The 17,883-nt window shown below is 47.7% G+C and overlaps 1 protein-coding gene across 3 annotated transcripts in view; it reads right to left on the bottom strand.

Annotated features, from left to right (window-relative positions):
- The window catches only part of SLC4A4 (solute carrier family 4 member 4), a 236,856-nt gene that overhangs the window by 170,567 nt on the left and 48,406 nt on the right, over positions 1 to 17,883 (bottom strand). Inside the window, exon 1 of one of the 3 annotated variants that reach the window (XM_055700700.1) lies at positions 17,211 to 17,522. The exons of the other annotated variants lie outside the window; for them this stretch is intronic. The gene's annotated coding sequence lies outside the window, so the exon portion shown is untranslated. Of the gene's footprint in view, positions 1 to 17,210; positions 17,523 to 17,883 lie in introns of those variants that run through there. 3 annotated transcript variants of the gene reach the window in all.

The raw sequence follows: 17,883 nt of genomic DNA, 5'->3' as shown, positions 1-17,883 counted from the left end.
CAGTGCCACCAGCCTTTCATTACCCAACACTGAAGCGCACTTTTGTTGAAGGGGCTTTGGAGAAGGGATGAGCAAAAGGCAGGGGAAGGATGCCCCTCGACAGCCCACGTACATCACTGAGGCTACGCTTCCCATCTTCCCTTCCCTCGAGGCCCTTTCATGGAAGCCACCTAGGTGGGACACTACGGCACGCACAGGGAACAAGCCGCTGGCACAGCCTGCACGCTTTTGCACGGCGGGCAAGATCCCGGCCAGGCAAGCCCTGCTCCCATGCCACGGCACAGCTGCGCAGACAGCACCCCCCTGCACCCAGCAGCACGCTCTGCGCACGGCTGCAAGCCTGCTCCACATTTCCTGCTACCTCACCTTTTTTTTTTTTTTTTTTTCTTAACCACCCTTATGCTCACTATGTTTTTGAGAACACGTCATTTCAATAGGCACATTCTCCCAGTGCTTCTTTGTCCTCCAGAAGCCTCATTTCTGCGGGGCTGCCCCCCATCAGCGCTCCAGATGGTGCTTGCTGTAAGCAGCTACTTGCCTCTATGCTGCTGACCATCCATTCGATTCAAATAGTACCCCCGACAAGCAAGGCTGTGCTCCTGTCAGCAGGTTATGAAGACCCAGGGGAAACCACAAACCAAATCAGAACAGAACACAAACCTCCTCGATCCAGGTTATTTGCTCAAATGTCTCCATGACACAGATTTCACCACGGAAAACGCTGCCCGTTCGTTCAGTCATACTATGCCACGCTATGTACATTACTAACGGTGGGTTTAGTACTAACAAAATATTTTTGAAAACCGGGGGGTATGGGAGGAGGGACTTTTATTGGGTTTGGGTTTTAACAGATTCCCGATTAAGTCATCTCATTGTAGGTGAAATGTTTCCACTCTCCAGAGCTGTTCTCAGGGATTGAAATTAGGTCCCATTAGATACAAGCCTCAGTTCTCGACTAAATCTTGTTTTCCAGACTCCTACTGACTGGAACGTCAAGACCTCTAAAGGTTTATCTCAACTCACAGGTGAAGCCTAGAAAAGCACCTTCCCGAAACCAAGATAAGAATTATCTGAATTTATTTTGACAAAGTTAGTTACATCATTTGGATTTCACTTTAAATTCTCTGACAACTTCAGAAGAACTCTTCAACTTGGATCCATTCCAAACATGAAATAACTATGAGGAAAAATTATCGGGAGTAGATAAAATTGAAGCTTTCTTCCGCACAAACAATAAAGTAACATTATCAAAACAGAGGGAAATACAAGGGGGATATTGGCACTTGACCCCAGGGTAGGTGTAGCAGTTGAAGCCATTGTTTTATTATGTTTAGATTGCTTACCATAAAATGACACAGCTCTATAAAAACCGATTAAGTCAGCTGCCTGTTTGTTTTAATTTCCTTCTCTTAAAGGAAAGCGTGGAGCCCTAACTGGAGACATACCAGCAAGGAGAAGTCCAAATCTCACTCCAGCTTAATCTGAAAATCGTGGCATCCCTTGCTTCAGCAGGACAAGGTGAACCTCTTCCAGCCAAGCACCTGGCTCCTGACAGCTTCCACCACACCTGCCAGATTTAATGTCAGGAGAGCCAGGAAAGGGTACAGAGACACTCTGGAAGGGATTCAAGACTGCACGTACGTAGAAGCTTTATGAGATGGGCCAACCAAGGGGAAGAAGTGATTCCGGAATGCAAGTATTATGAATATATCTGTTTGAGGCTAACACAAACCAGACGTTTTTGTAGCTTAATTTTCTGCGAAGCATGAAATAAAAATCATAAAAAAAGTTTTCTCTAGAGGCAGAACGGTGTCAGGTTTCAAACCCACACGCAGTAGTGGATTTTTCCCAAAAATTGTTATTTCAAGACAGCCCGCAGGACCTGATTTTTTTTTTCCATTTAATACCGTGACAATGTCATGTCCTGCACCATTTTTGTCAGTTTTATGCCTTATAGGCAACATCTTACTTGACCGTGCTTCACACATCCAACTGGCTATCCCTCTATTTTTTGTTGGTTTTTTTTTAGTTTAGCATGCTAATGGAAAAAAGAACAGAGTTCAGTTTTGGCACAAAAAAGTTCCTAAAATCCCCCACCCACCTGCTTCAAAACGTTTGCCTGGAAAAAAGAAAGGGGTGGGGGGGTGGGGGGGTTGGGTTTAGCAGATTCTTAGGAGCAGTGAAAAAATAGGAAAGCAGCAGGAGGACAGCGTACGTTTCAGGAGCAGACTAAATGAGAAGGCTACGATGAAAAGATGACTGCAAGCCATACAGCATACATTTGCCCCACTTAAAGAAAATTAGGCAGCGTACAACAGATATTCATAATTTAGCGCATGACTTGAGGCTCAACAAACCTTAGATGAAACTTGCTCCAGAGGAGTGGTTTATGAGAGCATTTTCATGTGCTCTTCAACTAAACCCGTGTCTATTCAAAAACAATCCTGTCTGATAAAGCAGTTGCTCTTTGTTAAACCTCGTGTAAGAGCTCTTTTGGAGAAATCTGTGCCTAAGTGTATTGTGTCATAAGGCTAGGTAGCACGGGGCACGAGCTGCCTGCAATGCTACAAGCATGTATTTTGCATTGGCTCAGCGCACAGCTTCAAAACGGGTGCAAGACTTCAGAAGTACATGATAGACAGGGGATCTGTGTGTGTATATATATATATACACACAGACACACACCCCTATACATAAACACCTATATAAAAACATACACAGATAGATAAACCCAGACAAAGAAACAGCAACTGTGGGAAATCTCTCCAGCTGAACATTGCCTGCACAAGAGCCTCACGACCCAAGGCACAGGTAGCTGGGACCTGACACGGAGTTTCCGACCCACAAACAAGGATGTTTAAGTAGGTGTCTCAGCCTTGCCAGGCTGCCTTTTAAAAGAAAAAGGTTATCTGAAATGGGAGTTCCTCGGTTTAAGTCCATTTCCCACTCAGCAAAAGAGCAGGCAGTGTGTACAATGTGGGGTGGGGCAGCACACCCAGTGCCACCATTAACCCAGATCTGGTTTTCCCCAGGGAAAACAATCCAGCACTCTCAATCCTGACTTCCCAGCAAACAGCTCCTGCACTCGTCCTCCCCTGTGACCTTCTTGGGGGAAAGTCTCTTCTCCTTAGCAATAACCACCAGCACACAGAATACGCTCCCCCCTCCTTAACACAAAACATGTGAGACCAGCTCGCATCTTAATTTCACTTCTGTAATTACAGTTTGGAACTTTTCCCTTCCTTCAGGCTTCCTACTTTCAAATGCGCAACTCCAAGCTGCACGTTTTCCTCCCCATCACCTCCCCAAGCATCTCTGAGGTGCTGAAGTTGTTCTAAAAGCATCATAAAGCTGTGGACCACCGACGTTAGTTATCTGGCCCGAGTCAGGCTGGGTCCCAGCCAAGCGTGCAGCACAGACCGTATGCTGGCTGTATGCTTTCTGCGAGGAGGACAGGCAATACCCGATGCAGCACCAAGCTCCACTGGCAGAGGCAGAAAGCCTGGTTGTATAAAACGTTTTGGACATATCTGAAGCAGCCAAGGGAGCTAATGCACTTTCAGCACTTCACAGAGTGCAGTCACAGCATTTCTGATCCAATCTCAGTGTTCTCAAGTGATAAGCGGTTGCACGATATGCTGGTTGCAAAAACATAATCCAGCATAAAGGATATTTTTAACATGGATAATTTCAATAATCTGCTTCAACACTCAACCTCGTAACGCAGTCCATGTGGCACAACCGAGCAGCGTCACATGAGCAGGAACTTCTCAAAGCCTACTTGTCATCAGCATCCTCATGCAGCTATGGTGGGATTGAGACACAGAGAAAGTGCATGACCGAGAATCACGAGTATGTCAAGGGTTTGACTTGATTTCCAAATAGTAGAGGCTTTGGCAAGGGGGCACATGGAGAAAAAGGAGGAGGGGAAAAAAAATAATGAAATCAATCCCTGCAAACTTTAGCTGGTACTAGATGAAAGTCCCTGTAAAATTATGTAATTTCTACAAGTTAGACAAGTTACTAAAAAGTAAGAAAGGATGTGATACCATTTGAGATTACGTCAAAAGGAGCGTGACCAGAGCACACAGCTGTAAAACAAAGACAGAAGAGACAAAGTCGCCCAGCCCAGGCATCAGCATCCACACATAATCCAGGCGGAGGAAAGACAACTTCTCCAAAAACATTAAACTAGCAAGATAACCAGCAGGCTTTCAGAGACTTAAGCACTCCAAGCTAACCTCATCCCCACCTAAGTGACAACAGCTTGTCCAGGAAGACTTTATGCAACACAAGCTCTTCTGAAGAAGGCCACTGGCATCAGTCCCACTGCACACATAAAATGCTAATTTAATAATAGTCAATCAAAACTAATGCAGACCTGATAGCTAGAAATGCAAACAGCCAAATTCCTACCGAAATGCCCTTTTTGCCTCCACCAGCTGCACTGGGAGGGGGAAAAAAACAACCCAAAACCCAACAACAAAAAAACCCACAAACACACAAACCAGTGCAGACTCAAGATGAAGAAATAATACTTCCAGAAAGGAGGGGAGAAAAATGCAAAACCAAGTTACATTAAAGCCACCTGCGAATAAACTGAAATCAAGAAGAATTTCATCACTTCCACCAATTTAAGCTGGCCAGAACAACAGAAGAGAAAGTCCCAGCCCACAGCACCGTGAGGCCAGGGAGTCATTCTGTCTCTGAAGAATGCCAAGTGCTGAGCAAAATACTGATGGTATCTGCACAAGCCCCAGGACCCAAGGGATGCTGGTGCCTTACTAATGACACCCAGGACGATCATTCAGCAGAAACAGGACTGCAAGTGGTGATTCCTTTCTGCACGGTCACAGCAGGGTCACAATTCTATTCAAGGAGAGCAGGCTATTGCACCTTCGTATGATGAGGTTGCTGGGACAAAATCACATATGTTTGAAGCCCAGCTATCACTAACCGGGCTTACACCCACACGCAGGGAGATTTTTCTGCTACTCCAAACTTCATGTCATGATATCAGAAGGGCAGGTTTGTATGTGGTGTTGCCAATCTTATCAAAAATATAGCTGCCACGGAGCACCAATGAGCACTGGGGTAAAAGACAGGCTGGAGGAACCTCACTGCCACAGCCACCAGCCTCACAAAAGAGCTGGTCCACCCAGTCACTCCCCTGACAGCACCTGCAGTGAAAGCAAAAGGAGATTTCTCCACACTTTTCAGTAAGAGGGAGCGGGTCACTGGCATACGGAGCAAAGCACCACCTTCAGCTGCCCCCTGCCCTTCCACGCGCTCAGCTGATCAAGCAACGAGGGCAATGCATTGCAGTGACCTACTTGCCACCTTGACTTCCAAGCGTGGTGCCAGCAAAGAGCAGACCAAGCCCATGATCTTTAAACTTGGACCTGCAGACTATCAATTAGCTGTTAATAACACTTTGGCCCAGAGCAGGCAGAGGCACATGATTGCCGTTTTGCTGCGTTAGTCAGCGGACAAAGCGATAGGGGTTCCTTTGCCACTAGAACGTCAACTTCAACGGGAGGAGCATGATGCAGCATAAAAGCAGAGCGGTAGAAGCAGACAATGCATGATCCCGCATAAAGTCGATCCATTTAGAATCACCACACTCACTTTACCAGCAAAATGAGTTTGCTACTGGATTGGCATTTCGCTTCATGGGAGAGTCATGTTCTTAATTTGGTTCTAAGTGCCCTAAAGCTGGATTTACTGTATCCTCCAACCACAGCCAAGAGCACATCGTTGAACTGCTGAGCAGGCAACTCCCAAGTTTTAACAAGACTGTCCTCTAGATGACATCCATTTAAGGGCAGCCCAAAATAGACTTCCTCATATCAGCCTAAAACCAGACTGAGAACAAAATAATAACCCAAGCGCTGAGAAGTAGTTTCTTGGCAGAAAGTGTTCGTACCTACTTCTTATAAACTCCTTTCCAGTGACCCACAGCCATGGAAGAACAACTTGAGGGGAAAAAACTGGTAGGGGCACAGCGATGCTGACAAGCAGCACCGCTGGCAGGAGGTCTTGGGTCCTCCAAAGAAACCTAAACATTAGTGTAAAGACTAACAAGCTTGTCCAGAAGACCAAGCAGATTTCTGCAAGAGAAGAAATGGAATCTCAGTGTAGGTGTTTCTTACAGAACAATGTCTGAAAAATGTCATCCACTCCAGGAGCAGACTTAGGGGGATAAAAAAATATATTAAAAAATAAAATAAAATAAAAAAAATAAAAATCCATTCTTCCAGATAGAAACAGCCTAAAAAATTAAGATCGCTTGCATTTTCCTTTACCAAAGGAAGGCTACTCATGTTAGACTCCTGCAGCACTTCTCCAGCCACTCGAGCAAGTTTGTCACTGGAATGAATTCCTCTCACTGCATCAGCAGCTGGCTCCTCCTTGCTTCAGTAGCACAACAAAGCACTACTCCCCAAACACCAACCGCCCCGACATCCCTAGAATGCTCTCTTCAGAAAGGAGAGATTTCCCAGGTTCCTGTGCAACTCAGCCCTCTATCAGTGAGGGTTTCAAGCCGTGGCATTTTAACACGAGCTAGATATATTTTAAAAATACTTTATAGCTCCCTCATTCTCTTTCCTTGCCTTCCTGAACTCTCTAAGAGTTCCTACTTCTGCCTTATGAACTCAACGCTCAAGAGCATCTTCAAGAGCCACAGCTGACGTTAACACGCTCTGCGTGATACGCAGCCCGCAACAGAACAACGTGTGGGTTGCTGTTAAGTAAAGCAGGAGAATGATGCCTGGTGCCCATGACAGTCAAGTTATGAAGGTAACGGGCCAGGAACTGCATGCCAAGACCTGACACACCAGCATACCAGACCAAGCTTCCTTGCTCATGTTGATCACCCGCTGCCTGCTTTCATCCTCTTTCTCATGTGCATCTGCCTAAAAAACTGCAGGCAGCCATTCCTTGGGAAGAAACCTCAGAAAAACAACTTCTAAAAACTGGCTCGAAACAGTTGTTTGCTTTGCTAATGTATACTCATAAAGCACAGCAGGATAAAGCAATTTTACACTCCCTTGTAAGCCGGCAGGGCCAAGGAAATGTTTTACTGACCTACTGATCTTTTTTATTTTTTTAAATAAATAGAAGATGAAAAGCATTTCTGCAGTTTGGTGTATGGGGTGCAGCCACCAAGCAAGCCAGCGTGCCTGGGGATGGAGAGAACAATGCAAGGCAGCACGCGTGACCAGCACCCACTGAGCACAACCTACCCAAAGTGGCATCACCTAGCCTCTCCGTAGCTGTCCCGATTCATCCCCGACTCAACTGAAATCCTTCCAAGCAGTATTCTTGGGTGCTGTACTTGCCTGCAAATTTCACCAGTCATCTTTAACCAGAAGCCTCCATTCCAGCAGAGAGCACAACAGTGGCCAACTCCAGCTCATTTTCAACAGCGTGGATACAAAGCTGCCTTTTGTCCTTTTGGTGATAAGGGCCTCGGTCAGCAAAAGAGATACAAGATACTCCTCGGTGACTCTGGCCGAGTCACCAGTGTCCCAGTCATCAGCCGCAGGCACTTTCTTAATTAGAGGGTATAACCACTTACCACCAAACCCAGCTTGTAAAATCTTCATGTAATCGCAAATTTCTTGGAGACACCTGCTAACAAAGAACAGCTTTATGCCCAGCACCTAATTGCAACACAGCTGTTTAAAGGTAAAAGGAAAATAGTCTACGGTAATATTAAATCCCGTTATCTGCACCCGCTATCTGGCATTTTTTTATTGCTAAGTGGAATGACTGGTCCAGGAACAGAGCCAGAAAAGTCAGTCTGATACCATAGTTCAAGACTTCGTAGACATTACCGAGAATTTCAAATTAAGGGTCATATCCAGAAGCGTACCAACCTCTTCATGAAAAATGCTAGGTACCTTCACTGAGTTACTTTCAAGCCTCCACGGGAAAATACTAAGCTGTTTGTAACCCAGGAAATGCTTGTACCAGGAATACTTAATGCAAAGGTGTCTTATTCATCATTTAGAATTAAAAAGGCAGAAACAGGCTCAAGAAAGGTGGCTCCATTTGTAGAAAAGTAATTACAGAAATTTGTAGAGTTCACAGAAATCTCTATGCACTCCCGCTGTTCTCCACCACCGAAGGCTCAGAGGACATTCAGGTTACTTGCCAGGAGATATATTTTGAGCATGATGAGCTTAAGTTGTTTTTGCAATGCTTTTTAATAAATTAAGTTCTATACCTAAGGTTCAGTGAACTGCATTGGCTCTGGGCTCTTCTAGCTTGATCTTTAATTTGAGTAATTATTTTAAAAGCTGGAGACACGATCTCCTTTTATTCACTGTCTGGAGAGGATTCTGACACTCTAAGATACAGTCGGGGTTTCCACAGAGTTGTTTTGCAGTGTATTCTCTTTCAACAAAAATTATACATTGCAATTTTGGCAAAGGGAGGATGATGGGTGATCCAAACAAAACTTAGGAAATATGGAGGTTTTTTTCTTTTGCAGCAACTCCTACTCTTTCACTGATTTACTCACAGGTCCAGAGTGTCCGTCACGGATTAAACCCAGAGTGTGATGATCACAGTTACATGCCTGCTCCTTTAGCTTATACTGCAAGTAGGAATAAGGCATGAAACCGAGTAGTCAGAGCATCATGGTTGTAGTTCAGTGCCCACAATAGTCAAGGAAGGGTGCCTGGGCTTGCCTGCATTGTCAGCGAAGCATGGACCCAAGCCTGCGCTCAAGCCCAGACTTGCTCGCATTCTTTCCACACTAGCAGGCTCCCAGGCTTAGCTTCGGAGAAGGTGGAAAATTCAGGGCCTACCACAAAGCCCAGCAGACCCAACTTTTCATCCTCACTGCCAGACACCAGTGAGGTCCCGCACACAGGCCAGCGCTCTCCGGCGCAGCAGCAGGAACGGGCGGCCAGTCTCAGCAGGCGCCACGCAGTGACGCTCCTAGCGTGCATTGCGGGGCTTCGAGCCGTCGGGCTCTGTACATCGAAGCCTACTTGCGAGACCCGTGCTTCAAGCACACCAGTGACTCTGCCACCCCCAAAGAGAGCTCAGTGCCATGCAGATCCCTCCTTCCCCCCACAGCCCCCTCGGACTGTCACAGTCACGCATCCCAGTGACACAAGCCATCCATTGAACTCTGCCGGGTACTCAGCCTTCATTTTACATTCAAAGCTTAGCTAAATTTTCTTCCAACGGTTCTTATCTTTTCATCCGTATAACACTCCACTTAGAAGAGCACTCTATCTTTTTCAACTGATCTATTTTCAGCTTAAAGGTTTCACAAAACTTTATTTTAGTTCTTTTTACAGTTACGCAATCTATCTACATTAAGCAGAGCAAAGCATCAGGCAGATTAATGCATTAATCAAAGGAAGCCTGCTCCAAACTGACGAGGCACATACCTTCTCTACTAAGCTAACCGAAACACTTCTTTTGTCCGACATGTCCCGACATATTCAGGACTCCAATTTACCCTAGTAAGGTGTCCAAATCCACTTCCCCAGGCACGGTTAAGTAAAACATACACCATGCCACAGAAGGCATTCTCAAAACTGGTCCAGCACGGAAGGCGTACGCTGTGGGAGACAGACTGCCTTTCCTTCTAAAACCCAGCTGCGGCTTTTCGATAGATAAACCGATCGCTCACCGTTCACAAAAGGGTAGAAAATGTCAAATGTTATTTTATCCTGAGTGAGAATCATTTACACAATTATGGGAAAATCTCTGCATATCTCGCATTCCTGTAGCAGTACTCGCTCCTAAGTGAGAATAATCTTTGCTTTCCAAGCACGTTTTGGTGATGTATGTGTCAGTAATACACTGGAGACACAAACTCACTCTGCAATGGGAAGCGTTTAAAGTTAAAACTCTGCTAACACCACCTGTCTGTTCAAGATGTGTTTTTTCAACTAAATTAGCAATGTCATCTGACAGGGCTGCAGGTGAACTCTGACTGAAAACACAATCTAGGCAGCTGGACTAGGCGATTGCTGGAGGTCCCTTCCCACTGAAATACTCTGTTGCTTTTCTAAACAAATATTCTATTCTGCAGTTTCTCTCCAACAGCACCCTGCAAGTCCCTATCAAAGAGACACTGAAGACTTTGCACTAGTCTTCCATTGATTTCCAACCCCACCCTGCAAGCAGCTTACGGTTGCAACCTAGACTTTGTTCCTACATCCCTCCAGCCCCGTTCGATCCCTTCTCTCCGCTCACCATCCTATCTCACCACACGTTTCTCCCATTCATACCATGCAGGACTCAACCCAGCACAGCGTTTCAGCTCAGCCTTAAAAATCAACCAGTTGAATTGCTCCAAGGCCAGAAGTCACCTGTGCTGAAGTGCTTTGTGGGATTAAAGCAACAGCCCCATGGAAACAAAAGTTCCATGAACCATAAGAAAGGTTGGACTCGATGATCTTAAAGGTCTTCTCCAACCTAAACGATTCGATGATTCCATGAAAGATGCCAGAATTGGAGCCTGCTGTACCATCAGCGGCAATGTCAGCCACACTGTTGCACCCCGGCAGCATGGTTCCAGCTTCCCAAGCTTTCCCTATGCAGCGATACAGACGCTGACTACGCTGAAACCCCATCCACCTCCGTGCCTTTCGTGAGCTTACCCCTCAGCAGCGTTACAAAGGCAGCCAGCACCGCTGCCGTAGACCACGTTCACACTGTGCCCGGGACGACGCTCCTCCACACCTCGTTATTACTCACAAACCCAGCCGAACAGATCATGAGATGTTAAAACAATTTACGTGGAACTACCCCCAGGGCAGTACAGGCTGTATTGTGCCATTAAGGCTTTGGAACGAAGCTTCGTTGGGGACATAAGAGAACAAAGTACCCATCTATTTTCTCATTGCCGTTATTGTTTCTGCCTAGAAGGACACACAGGCTGGTCTGTTGAACCAAGCTGCTGTTCTTTAGCTGTGCTGTTTGCCTGCTGAATGCACAAACTGTCAGGCATGGAAGTGATATCAGACTATTGAAATTTCACAAGATTTTGGGTAAAATCCGTTTCATGACACCAAATTTGCCAACGGTGACACCTAAACACACACACGCAGTTCCCGTAAATGAGAAACACGCTTCCATCCCATGCCAGCGCAGTAAAGCAGGTTTAATACCCTCAAACGCTACTTTTCCTTGAGTTACTGAGCAACTGTTTCCCAATCTCATTCTAAACACAGGGTCTTCTCATACTTCGCAACCTTGGAGAAAGACCTTTATGCTTACGAATAAGGGCTGAAGTGTTACATAGTCACAGGTACAAGAAAAGCAGCTCTCTCTTGCAATCTTCTGTTCAAGGTTAAGAGTTGAAATTAGAGACCCAGATCAGTAAACCTCCAAGCGGTGAAGTAAAAACTTGAAAAAAAGTCTTAAGGCAAAAATAATCTTCAAGCTGCACACACGAGTGAAAAAGATAGGCAAGTTCTGGCTCCACACCTACCGTAAAAAATCATTAAAACTTGCCATGTTTTGTCCAAGATAATTACTTGACATGCATGACTCCAGTCGCTGTCTTTGACTTAAGGCTACACATCTGCAGAGTCATCAAAATCAAAAAGTCTGCGTGTTTTGCTCAGAAAACAGTAGCAGAAAAAGATAAGACTATACCACAGGAATGAACTTTAAGTGAAAAGCCAAAAATCTGTAACACAATTAAATCTCCACCAGGGAACAATCCCATAACATTTGGGGCTGTTTCATCAGTTCCACAGAGCAGCAGCAGCCACCTTGCACAGATTATCAAAAGAGGTACCATTCCCACCACTGCCCCCATAGCTCTAAGCCCAGTTTTCTACCCACAATTATTTTGTGTCCATAGCCAGGCAGATGATGGAAACATCCGAGTTCCAGATTTAGCAGTAGGAACACTCAAACAGATCAAAAACCCAAAGTTCAAAACCACCCTCATAAAAAAAAAAAAAACAAAAAAACAAAAAACTGTAGCAAAGAAATACGTAGCTAAAGGAAATGAAAATAATAACTGAGTAAGCTGAAAAAGCAGTCCTTGAAATGGGTCTAAAAAGGAGCAACATAGGCAAACCTGCTCCAATTTATACAGAAATGCAATTTGTTTCATAGTCTCTGGCTGGATCCAAGCTTTTCTCCTCTGAAACTCAGCCAAAATAGTCACCACGGACCTTACTTTGCAGGAATAATTTGTTTAGAAGGCAAAGAAAATTATAGCTTTCATCAAGCCAACATTTTGCATTTCAGAATATTTTTAAATATTTTCATTTATTACGGTAACATTAGAATTGAACGAAGCACTTGTTATAATTATCATTAATAACAGAATAAAGTGACTTTAGTAGTCCTCAGTCTTAAAAGAAGTATTTCAAACAGTTCCCACCAGCAAATAGTTCCGTACATCCTGCATCTTAAAGTGAGTCTTGAAAAACTGATCAGTGCTTACGGAAGGAAAATTAAGGCTTATTTTGAGTCAGATTTAATACACAGTATTTAGCAAGCAGGCACTATATAGTAGCAGAACAGAATGACCCTGGTCCCCTATAAATGCAGTTATATAATAAAGCTCAGGTTCGAAACGCTGTGACTTGGAAGATTCCTCCCCTCCTTTTAGGGTCTCCTTAGCAGTAGTAAATACATAGATTAGCCACATCCCCTCTCTCTACACACACACACACATATATATATTATATACACACACATTTAAAAATAAAAATGCTCCTTCAATCTTTGTTTTACTTTTGCAGCAGAATTAGCACTAACGGCACCCATTCCTGGAATTTGGATGTTGAAAATTCATTTGAGCTGCAAATTACAAGGATTCCGATTTTGGTGATGTCAAATCATCTCTCCTGATTTTTCTGGTGAGAAAAATCTGTTAAAAATAGGGCCATTTGCAATGTGCTCTGATGTGCTCGGAAGGATTGGTCATACCCAAGCAGCACGGATCACAGCTGACCATCGTATGCTATGAGTCCTGCTCCCCTTTTATTTTCACGGCTGTAAATTTGGACAGAAAGCCACAATTCCAAACCAAACAATGCCAAGGACCAAGATGTAGGTTTCTCTCATTTTTCTGCTATTCCTCCCATAAAATTCACGCGCATTGTTCCCACTGACAGCCCCTGTGGCAACTTCAGAAGTTCCTTATGTGAAAAACCAGTAATTGCAGGAGAGTAATTCAAAGACACTTCTACCTCTTCAATTAATGTAATTAGGCAACTGAAAAACAAGAGGACAAACGACACCGTGGGGCATCCCGGCTCGGCAGGACATGATGCAGCCACTCCGTTTAGAAACACCTGGCACAAGGGACAGCCCGCACAGCTAGCACGCAGTCCCGCACTAAGTGCATTATTCCATAGGGGATATCTCATCGTAACGAATATCACACACTCATTTCCACAGCTTAACAGTTAACTCCACATCACAGCATCTTTGAGCTCATTCTCCGTGCAAGTTTTTACCTGAAAGACTATGGCGACTCCAGGAAGCCACTATTCGGTAAGGTCTAGAGGGACGATGGCAGAGGTTTACCTGAGAGCAAGCACCCCGGCAGGCTACGGCAAGATTTAACTGATTATTTTTAAAGTTCTGTAGCTTTTTAGTTATGCCACAGGCTGTTTGGGTGCCGTCATTGTCTTCAACGTTGTCCAACAGCAATAAAAAGCATTCCTGCCTCAAAACTGCACACAATCCTGAGCAAACTCGGGTAGAAAGGAGATGCTATGGCAACTCCAAGTGCAAGGGCAGGGGGGCAGAAGCATTGCTTTGAACGGCTGCAGGGCTCCGCTGCACCCTTGGTAATTTTACTGCTGAATTTTCATTTCAAGACACACAGTGAAAGATAGTTCAGAGTGAGACCTCTGCCTCCCCATTTAAGTTCTGTTCTTTAGAGGGAGCACAAAAGAGAAGCTTTCCTTCCACCCCAAGTAGCACGATGACACAGACGTGCTCCTTTATCAATATTAACTGTAAACTGCTATTACTGGCTTTTGAAAGAGCACTCCCTTTTGAGCCTTCTAAATGCATTTGAAGCTGGAAGCAGCTAATTGACTTCGAACGAGAAAACCTAACGGTAGTTATCAGAATGCTTTTAATTTGCTCAAAGCAAGAGTTCAAATTCTAAACCTAATGCACAAAGTGTATGAAAGGCAGGTCGCTGGCGCCTGACAAGGATGCTATCTCACTAAGGCAGTGAAGTCATTTTTACCAGCACCACAGAGGAAACAACCCAATGCCACAGCACCAGAGTCAGAACACTGCCAACGCTGTTCGCAACAAGGCATCCTTAAGTCCTCTGGTGCTCCCAACCCAGAAGAAGGAATCCGAGGGCAAACCAGTAAAAGCTCTGCTATTTTTGAGAGTGACACGTATAACAGCGTCATCAAATTTTAAAAATGAAAAAATAAAAATCCAAAGGCTACCAAATCCATGCTAACAAACGAGCACGTAGGCACATAGTAGCATCCCTTTCTGTACCCAGGGGAATAAGTGTTTTCACACATCCACCCTCCCGCAGCAGCTATTCCACCCCGTGTATCTTTGCTCAGCCAAGACAACACCTTGCCTTTGCAACCGCTTCTCTCCGGCGGGACAGAATCTCCAACTTTTAAGAACTGCAACCTGGAAACAGCTGTTTGCAGACTTATTGGCAGAAAAAATAAACCTAGTTTTCCTCTTTGCTCTCTCGCCCAGCAATTTTCATTCACAACCTTGCCCAAAACACCTTCCAGCTTGTTATTTACTATGGGTCTTCAAGGTGGCAGTGCAGTTAAAAATCCTTCAGACAGAAACACAAACGGCTTCTGCATTGCTGCTGGAAGAGCTCTCGTGTACGTGAGCAAGGCGCCCTCTCTGATAAGTAGGGAGATGAGAAAACAAAAGGAGTTACGGATTTTCCCTTCTCACAAGGACAATTTTCTCTGAACTGCATTTTGTGGATGAATTCAACCTTTTCTTATCAGCATAAGGCATCAGTAACCGAAGCATTTGCCCTACACCCACTGCAGGACTGTGAAAGCACGTTTTGAAAGCTCCTCCACAAACCTCCTTTCACAAACCCACTGCAAGGAATGCCACGATACAACGCCGGTACACAAAGGTGTTTTCTGACTGCAGAAAAGTTTCAAGATTTCAAATCCTAACATGGAAGCTTAAAGGAAAAATCTTCACAGTTACGAGCTGCAGACCTCACTGGGAGCTGAATGGATGTCTACAGGGTGTTAAACTTGCTAGGAATGCCCTGTGCACACAATGACAACTTCATCCCTCCTCCCCTCGGGGGAAAAAAAAAGAATAAAAAGAAAAAAATGAGCCCGTAATTCCTTCTCACCCCACTTTCAACTCTGGACAGCAGCAACACACCACGCTGCCAGTTCCTCCCAGGTTATCGGCCACTCCTCCACAGTTGCCAGCCCCTTAAAAGTCTTGGAAACGCAGCTCACAGTAGCCTCTTCCTTCAAGCCCAGCCACCGCTTTTACACCCATGAAGTTCACACTCGGCAGAAGTAAGGGATGAGTTACAAGCAAATCCTTCCCGTGATGTTTGGCGTGGTTTTTTTTAAAACTTAAAAATATAGGCTTATTTCACATTTGCATCTAATGGGGGGAGGGGGGGGGGGGAGTAATCACAGAAAAAGCATTGCTGGAGATTGTCCCAGCGGTGGCCCTTCAGATCACACTGGCACTCAGGCAGGTGAAGTTACTGAGAAATAAAACCAGTGGCTGAAATAAAGCCTTGCAAAACTGAACACTGTGACCTCCTGGCATGACAGGAGTCACCAGGAAAGGGCTTTCAGCGCTGGCTTTGGCGCTCTGCAGCGGGCAGGAGGGGGGGGCACACACCAACAAGTTCACACACACGCCAGCGTGTGAGCAGGAGCACGCATACTTGCGGGAGAAAACAACCCAATTAATCACTCTGCATATGATGGGAAAGTATTATGACAAAATTAAAAGTTGTTGTGAAAGGGTCGCCCGGGGTTTGGGAGCCTTACAGGGCTGGGGGGTTGGCTGGGGGGGCAGGAGTGTCTCTGTACCCTGCTCTTAACACACAGACAATTTCCTTTTGGTTATCAACCAAAAGAAGAACCAGGCATATTCCCGCAGACTATCACATCAGCAATTCCTAAGTAGAAAATTCTATTCCCACACACAATACGCGACTCTGCGTACCTTAAGACCAGCTAGCCAAATTTTATTTTTTTTTAATGGAAAATACGTACGTTTCAGGAATAACCAGAACGACAAAGGCACCCAGCAGCTTAGCAGCCTGAGCTCAAAGTCGCGCTCCATGCACAGTAAACCGCACCTCCCCAAAACAAAACAAAAAAAAACAAAACCAAAAAAAAGCAAGTATCCCCAGTCTGCAGAGCGTTCTCCATCGGAGCTGCTGCTCTTGGGATGGGCCCCAGGGCCCAAACTTTGTGGCGATTTACACACCTCACCCTACTTAGGGGGGCAGCTCTGCGGGACGATGGCCCATGGCACCGTGCCCACGCCGCGGGGCTGCGGGCGCACGCGAGGCCACCGGCTCTCCCGAGCGCGCGGAGGGGATGCGCTGCTACCAAAGCAGAAATCCCTCAAAATTCATTTCGTCAGGCAGAAAACCAAGCCAGCGCGAGGTAGGGACAAAAGGCTGCTTGAAGGCTGGTGTCCGTGCCCCGCTCCAGCCAGCCGCGGTGCCCGGCGGGCAACTCGCCCGCGGCACGGAGCTGGTCCGGGCGAGGGAATATCCCGTACGGCCGGTACCGGGCAGAACGTGAAGGGACTCGGGAGGAAACAGGATTTCCCAGGAACCGGCTGCCGCCGGTGGCTACCGAGCATCGGACTCGAACCATCCAAGGAAAGTTTTTCGGCACCGTTAAAGTTGGCACCAAGCGGGAACGCCGGAGCGCGGCCGGCGGGGCAAAACCGGCAGGAAGGCGGAGAGCCCGCGGTGCCCCCGCGGCAGGGAGAGACCCCGGTGCCGGGGAAGCTCCCGGCGCCCCGCGGCAGGGAGAGACCCCCCGGTACCCCTCGCGGCGGGGAGAGACGCCGGTGCCAGGAAAGCCCCCAGACCCCCGCGGCGCGGAGAGTCCCCGGTGCCGGGAGAGCCCCCGGTGCCCTGCGGCGGTGCGGAGCGGTGCGGAGCGGTGCGGTGCGGAGCGGGCAGCCCCCCCGCGGCCGGGCAGGTGCGCGGCCCCCCCAGCCCCCCCCCGCCAGTGCCCGCTCACCTCCGGGGCTCGGGCTTGCGGCGCTCCTCCAGCTTGGCGGCGGGCGGGGCGGCCGCGGGGAGCGGGCGGCGGCGGGGGGGCGGCTTCAGCGCGCGGCGCGGGGCATGGCGGCACGGCTGCCCGCCGCCGGGCTGTCGGTGCGGGGCCGACGGCCGCCCGCGGGGCCCGGGCTGAGGGCGGCGGTGGGCGCCGGGAGCGCAGCGCCCGCGGCAGGCCCGAGCGGCGAGGCGGAGCGGCTGTGCTGGCGGCGCCCGCCCCGGCCCGCATTTAAAGCCGCCCGCAGCGCTCGGCCGTCCCCTCGCCCGCTCCCATCCCGTCCCATCCCCTCCCCGGCCGTGTGGCCGCCGCTCGGCGTCACGGGGCCCCGGGGCGGGGAGCCCGGAGGAGGAGCCTGCGGGGCTGCCGGGGCTGCGCGCCGCGGCCCGCTCTGCCCGCCCGGGCAGGTGCTCGGGGCTCGGGGCCCGGCCGGGCCGCCCCGGCGCCGGGCGGGGGAGCAGAGGCGGCCCTGCCCGCTGGGCCCCGGCCCTTCCCCCCGCTTAGTTCTTCCCTTGTTTTAGCCACCCCACTCCAGCCACCCCTCCCCGCCCCGCAGCCTCGGCGCTGCCGCCCCATGGAGCGTGTCCCCCCCCGGGGAGGGATGCCGGCCGCCCCCACGGAGCGTGTCCGTGTCCCC

This window comes from Falco cherrug, chromosome 1, assembly GCF_023634085.1.
Source record: "Falco cherrug isolate bFalChe1 chromosome 1, bFalChe1.pri, whole genome shotgun sequence".
Classification (NCBI taxonomy): Eukaryota; Metazoa; Chordata; class Aves; order Falconiformes; family Falconidae; genus Falco; species Falco cherrug.
This window is presented reverse-complemented; position numbering and strand designations above follow the sequence as displayed.